Source organism: Littorina saxatilis, unplaced genomic scaffold, assembly GCF_037325665.1.
Source record: "Littorina saxatilis isolate snail1 unplaced genomic scaffold, US_GU_Lsax_2.0 scaffold_2203, whole genome shotgun sequence".
NCBI lineage: Eukaryota > Metazoa > Mollusca > Gastropoda > Littorinimorpha > Littorinidae > Littorina > Littorina saxatilis.
The window spans coordinates 10,626-17,295 of record NW_027129007.1 but is presented as its reverse complement, the minus strand read 5'-3'; the positions used below and the strand labels follow the sequence as shown (position 1 = coordinate 17,295).

Below are 6,670 nucleotides of genomic sequence, written 5' to 3'. Positions count from 1 at the left end.
TTGCATGTGAGTTGTTCTTCAGTACTGGTGACAGAAAGGGGGAAAAGTGGTCAAAATTCAAATCTCTAGTTTTGTTTTTGAAATATAGCTTTTCATCAAGCAGAAATACTGTAGTATCTGATGTACATAAGAAAAAATCACTGGTTCACATGGTTCTTACATAATCTAACTTTTAAAGCTGGTTTTTGTGTGTCTGTGTGTATGTTTGTATGATGACGATGGGACCCGAAACGGCTGCACGGACTGAGACAGGAATTGCAGAGAATGTTCTTTGCCACTCGAGTCGTGTCATAGGGTACTTTTGGAATAGTAAATTTGAAAGGATTCTTTAAAAAAAACGGCGGAAAACATTATATACCCTGTGAGCTATCGAGGATCCTCCCCGTCTGGGCTGTCGAAACACAGTCTTGTTAAAAGACGTTTTCAAAAGATACACTCGAAGCACTTGTGGCGAAGTTATGTTGCCAAATCATCAAAGATCAACATTTCACTACACGGATCGATGCACACAGTCGAAATAGATGTGACTTTCACACGACCGAAGACTACTTACTAGCAGACTAGCAGACGACAAGATCTAAATAAAATTATCTAGATCAGTCAAAGAAACTACAATGGGAAGAAGGATAACTTCCTCATTGGGCATGCTTAGAAATGAGAATGGCTAAATACGAGTTATTCCCCTTTTCTACATGCTGACCAGGCTGTCTCCTGCTTTGTCATGACTAGTACAGTCGATCTTTCTCATGCTGTGACTTGCTTTATTTTCACATTTTCGGTATTTAAAACAGCAAACACACACACACACACACACACACACATACACTGAAGAAGTTTCCATTCTGATTCGGTTATTTTATTTGGTGCTATATGTTTGCTTCACATTGTTTCTTTTACATTGCTTTAGGTATCCCAATTCGCTAAACACATCCATAATGCATGCATGGCTCATTCGAAAGAGGGCAACTGAATAACTGATGCCCAATAGCAATAAATACTGAACAACTGAACAATAAATAGCAATAAATGATGACAGCGCCAAGTTTTTAAGTACAAAGTGAAATCATGTGACTGGACAAAGGCACAATTACAAAATACAAATAAAAAAATCGAGGCTCATTTTAAATTAAGTTCTCAGCTCATGGGGAAGCATAAGGTGACCCTAGAAACCGAAATTAGGAGACCTCCCGCCCCCAGGGCAGACTAAAAAAAAAAAAAAGGGGGGGGGGGGGGGGCTAATTTGTGAAAAAGTATAAAAGGAATCGAAAACTGTATACATGTATTTAGTTAATACATGTACCCCAAAAATTGTATAGTATATACAATGTCAGACCCTAAAGAAAGTTTGTTAGTCTTTGCTTAGGCAAAACAAAGCAAAATAGCCTGTTTACGGTATCCCGACCAACCCTATTTTTCTAGACCAACCCTAGACTTTTTTTTTTTGGCATTTGGAAAAAAAGAAAAAGAAAAAAAAAATCAATTTTGTTCCTGTTTTTTTGCAAAATAATTTAAAAAGATGGTTATAAAATTTTTTTAAGAAAAGCCGACCTACCGACCCTCTTTTTGTGTGCCTATGTTACTGTAAACAGACTAAAAGGTACATCAGAAACAACACACCAGGGAGGGTCCAAAATTGTATCAAAATATAGATGGTAGGGAATTCAAAATAAAAAAAGACAATAGACAAAACATGTACTTCGGCTCATAGAGCCTTCTTTAATTTTTGACTCATTAAGTCCATGCTCCGAGAGTCCTTTTTTTAATTTTGAATTGCCTACCAGGCAGGTTTCATGGTATTAGGTCATTGTGATAGTCTCAGATTTGCTTAGTCTTTTTAATCCATATCTGTGAGAATCTGCTGTATTTGTTGTATTAACATGCAAACTAGTTGTTGTTTAAATACTTTTTTGAAAATAAAAGTTGAAATTTTTGATAATGTGTTTATCTATGCGCGTGTGAATGGTGGCGATCGTCAAAATACGGACGGATGAATTTACTTTTGCCACAGCATCACTAAACAAAGAACTAAATTCCAACACATACATGCACAAGTATCAATGCTGTGGTGGTTGAGAGTGCCAGAACACATTGAAATGATTGTTTTTCAACAACAATCGATATCCATAACACAAATTCTAACTTATACTAGCTCCGCAAAAAAAATGTATGGGGATTCGGATCTGTCCGTCCGCATAGCGATATCAAGAGCATCGAAACTAATTGTGATTTCACAGGACAAAAACACAAGTTTACCTAATTTTGTATACTGTAAATACAAGTTTGTGCACCCTTGAAGTGAGTTATAATGTTGCCGAGGTCAATTTGCCCTTGATCGACGCACGGTGACCCGAGTTTCAAAGTTGCGATCCAGTCCGTCTAAACAATGTAACGATCGCCACTTTTTTCTTTTCATTCAAAAACTAACCGTTTGGGGAGGAAGTGACCTCACGTTGTTTTACGTTGACGCTCGCGCTCGACAGAAAAAGACCGCAACAGTTTTTCAGTTAAAAAAAATCGCAAAGTAATTACATTTTCTGAGGTTTTCTAGTGTCCGTCTAGTAACAATCGCCACTCTAGCGATCGCCACTGAGTGTTGAAGTCACATTTAACTCCATTTTCGACTGTTTTAAGAAACTATTTTGACGCTCAATCGTCACGTTTCAGTGTCGAAACACGTACTGTGCATTTGCAATCAGCCGGTGTGTCCAAACTGAAATGCGAGTGATGCCTCGATTTGTGGCGATCGCTCACGTGGTTGACGGACAGAAATACCTTCTTAGGGGGTAGGGGAACAGTTACTCCTCCATACAATAATGGTGTTTACAAATGATTGCAAACTTGTCTCTTTATAAACTGTTCAGACATGTCTTCTCTTCAATAATTTTCAGTTTTGCTCGGTTTGTTAATCAGGAGCACCCTGCAGATAATTTTTCATCTGTGACAATGCTCGAAATGTTGACGTAATTCCAATGCCCATATCCTTCTCTTGTTACCTCATCTAGCCAAAACCATTGAAGATAGAAAGACATTTATTGAACAAACTAGATGCACAACACCAGTCTTAACACGTTTTGTTCTTACATGTATATGAAAATATTGATGGCCATGGAATGGTTTGAAAAAAAACACGGTTTTTTCCTTCAAAACGGTCTAGGTCTGCCGGAAGTCGTATTTTTTCAAACCATTCATTTGAAGATCAATATTTTGATATACATACAAGAACAAAACTTGTTAAGAATGATGTGTTGCATATTTTTTGTTCAATAAATGTCTTTCTATCTTCAACGGTTTTGGCTATATGAGCTATATGCATGCATAGGATGACCGTATTGCTTTTTAGCGTTTTCAGGGTATGCCGCTTTGCGCCTGGTTTTTAGATATAAATAAGGACCAGGACTATAAAAAAAATTACTGTTTTTAGTTGTAACAAACTCACTTTGTTGGAAAAACATGTCCTTTGAATTGTGTGCCAACATTTATTTTGTAGAATTTGAGTGTGTAAATAGTAAATTGCTGAACACAATACTGTGAAACCTGCCACCATCTATTTTTTTTATACAATTTTGGACCCTCTTTGTACGGAGAGAGTTGGCAATTGTTAATCACATTGTCTCATCTCATTGACTCTCCTTCAGCTCCTTGGTAACATGCGTTCCCGTCTCTGCCAGGATTGGACACAGCAGCAGATAACCGGTAAATATGTAACAGGCATAAATGGCAAAATAGCTCGCCTCGCCTGATAATATAAGAGACAACTGTTCTACTACAAAGTCTTTCTTGGGAGGCTTGGCTAATTTACTCGCTCGTTTTACACGGGGTTCCATCGTTTTCTTTTCTAATCGGAAAACCTTGCTCCTCAGTTTGTTGACCTTCTGCCAAAGTTCCGCTTCACGAGGGGATGGGAAGATGACGACTTTGATGCTTTACATCCTATGTCCTCCAGGATCGCCTGAATGTCATCTAAAAAAGAAAACACACATAAAATAACATAACCATAACAAGTTACAACCTGGAAGAAATTAAAACACGTGTAATTAAATCACAAAATGAAAATAAACAATAGCGTAGGAAGGCAGGCCAGAAATGAAGTGTATTAGCAACTATGGATACGATGTGGAACAATGATGGAATTGACCTTGTTTGGTACTGAATGGGTGAGGCCATTAGAACTGTACCCACGGAATACGCGCTATATAAGCTTCATATTGATTGATTGATTGATTGATTGATTAGGACAACAGTACCAGGTAAACTCCTCACACACCATGCCTCTTCCTTTCTTTCTGTTTGGTGTTTAACGTCGTTTTCAACCACGAAGCTTATATCGCGACGGGGAAAGGGGGGGGGGAGATGGGAATAGAGCCACTTAATTGTTTCTTGTTACACCATGCCTCTAACAGGATATGTTTCCCATCTTTACGTGTTGGAACTACAGGTACAATTTCATCCATCCATGCATCCGCCCTATACAGCTTCTTCTTCTTCTTCTTCTTCTTCTGCGCTCGTGGGCTGAAACTCCCACGTGCACTCATTTTTTTTGCACAAGTGGAATTTTACGTGTATGATCGTTTTTACCCCGCCATTTAGGCAGCCATACGCCGCTTTCGGAGGAAGCGTGCGGGGTATTTTTGTGTTTCTAAAACCCACCGAACTCTGACATAGATTACAGGATCTTTTTCGTGCGTACTTGGTCTTGTGCTTGCGTGTACACATGAAGGGGGATAAGTCACTAGCAGGTCTTCACATAAGTTGACCTGGGAGATCGGAAACATCTCCACACTTAACCCACCAGGCGGCCGCGACCGGGATTCGAACCCTCCACCTTCCGAGTTAATAGACCGACGTCTTACCACCCCGCCACAGCGCCCGTCACCCTATACAGCAATTATCAACTATGTAATGGATGGGTTTAAACATTTTTTGATGTCAGGGTGTTCTTCATGGTTAAAAATCTCTTACCTGGTTGAACAATTTGTGCATCAGGCGACAGGTCGGTGCTGGCTTCATTTGTAGCTACCCTTTGCGATGGTGGCTTCCTCCCACTAGCAACCTGCAAATGCACAGCTCTTTAACTGACAAACTCACAACCAACACCCAGTCACAATGAAACAATTCTCCCAATTTCATGGCATTGGTCTTAGGCCACACAAAAAAGTGTATGTTTCTCGTAAGGCAAAACAAAAAATAATCTGTTTACAGTATCCGGACCGACCCTATTTTTTTCCCACCGGCCCTAGACTTTTTTGGGGCATTAAAAAATGAAATTAAAATATTCAGATGGCTAAAATACAAAAATAAAAAGCCGACCTACCGACGCTATTTTTGGAGGGCCTATGTTACCTTAAACAGACTTTTTTTGTGGCCTAACATGACTAAAGGTGGAGATTTTTTTTCTAAACTTTTTTTTTTAAACCATCTTTTTAACTTATTTTGTTGAAAAACAGGAAAACAATTGATTTTTGAATACCCCTTTTATTTTTGAAAATGCAAAATAAAAGTCTAGGGTCGTCGGGAAAACATAGGTAGGGTCAGGTGACCAGAAACATACAACTTTTTTGTTGTTGACGCCGACCCTATACTTTTTTTGCCATTTGGGGCTGTTTTTTGGCAAAATAAGTTCATCATATCATCATAATCAAGACGTCGATCCAAAATAAGTAACTTTTTTTGGTTGGCCTTATCATTTTTTTGCGCTAAATGCAAACAGGCATTATTTGATGGGAACAATGCTGTTTTTTTTTCAATTCTTACATCAGCCTCAAACTTGTCATTACTCAACCTGCATTTAATAGTGTGCTTCATTGGTTTGCAAAAACCTAAAACCAATAAATAAATAACCTTCGGTGGTGGATTGGGCACTGCAAACAATGTCGGGACAGCATTCCACACAAGTGATCCTCTCTGCAGGATTGTTTTACTGGTTGGCCTCAAAGTGATCAGTACAAAGCTTGAGACCTTGAACATCAGCTGGCTGCAGCTTTTCAAAGTCCTCTCGCCTTGTGAATTGCATCCATATTCTGCACCTAGTTTGACAATAAAAACAACAATGTTATTGTTAAACTAAGCAAAAAGGAAAGACAAAAAATAAATCAGATCTTCAGTCTAAATCTAACGCTCTGCCTGAACGCAAAACGGATGAGTGATGTACCTTTGTACTGTAATTTTCCCGTAAGCAAGGTTTGATAAAGATTTCGGCAAATATGCCCACGGGTAGTTTGTCATCAAGTGTAAACTGTTGTTTTGTACTGACTGCTGACTCACACTCACAGTCGTAAGTACAGTGTACACATGCACACACACTGACACAGGTACACACGCAGACACACGCGTACATAGTACAGCTAGTACAGAAATCTCAGGATGAACCGATCCATGCTATGTTTGTAATATTTCATTTGCATATTAGTTCTATAAATACTGTAGTATCATAGCAGACAAAAATGCCCAGAGACAGTTGGCTTATCTGAGTGAGTTGACTCGAGCCATTGCATTCTCATTCTGAAGAAGGTAAACCTGATGAAATAATCACTGCACAACCCACCTTTTTTCTTCTTTAGGGAACTTGTGGAAAGTTTTCCCGAAGCAGCTCTGTTTGTAACGGGCGTTCTTGCAACAAAAAGCCGAGCACAATTTACCACCACCTCGCACGCGATCGGTACCTACGCGATCC

General features: G+C 39.1%; 1 long non-coding RNA gene across 1 annotated transcript; it reads right to left on the bottom strand.

Annotated features, from left to right (window-relative positions):
* Nucleotides 1–3,591: 3,591 nt before the first annotated feature.
* Nucleotides 3,592–6,187, bottom strand: LOC138957295 (uncharacterized). The gene is made up of 3 exons (XR_011452990.1): nt 5,839–6,187; nt 4,960–5,050; nt 3,592–3,960 (listed from the first exon to the last, which is right to left on the bottom strand). It is a non-coding gene; the product is annotated as an uncharacterized lncRNA (long non-coding RNA).
* Nucleotides 6,188–6,670: the final 483 nt, after the last annotated feature.